The sequence below is a fragment of the Rhea americana genome, unplaced genomic scaffold (assembly GCF_003343005.1).
Source record: "Rhea americana isolate MKP2758 unplaced genomic scaffold, rheAme1 scaffold_273, whole genome shotgun sequence".
Classification (NCBI taxonomy): domain Eukaryota; kingdom Metazoa; phylum Chordata; class Aves; order Rheiformes; family Rheidae; genus Rhea; species Rhea americana.
This window is the reverse complement of record NW_028186394.1, coordinates 539,028-539,403: the sequence shown is the minus strand read 5'-3', so window position 1 is coordinate 539,403 and position 376 is coordinate 539,028.

Genomic DNA, 376 nt, shown 5'->3' with positions numbered 1-376 from the left:
CAAGGCGTCCAAGTAGCGGTGGATCCTTTTAACTGTAGCCCGGTTTCTCCATCTCTTCTTCCAGCTGAACACAACAAGGAATAAATCAAAGGATTGAAACTGCATCTCCACAACTCGGCTCCCGGGAGGATTTTTCTGAACTAGGACGGAGGTCTTTGATACACGCATGTTCTATTTATTTCCTTTTTTAAAATGATGCATAATGCTGAAGAGTCGGTGCCACCTCTCCTCTAGTGCAGAGCAGAACTAGGTCTGTATTTTATCACATTTCATTGTATAATTCCCGCTGGTGTCCTGTGGCACAGCTTAATGAGATATACTATAACGAGAGATCTATTTCTTTTCAAGAACTATAAAGTATAACTTGAATGTACTG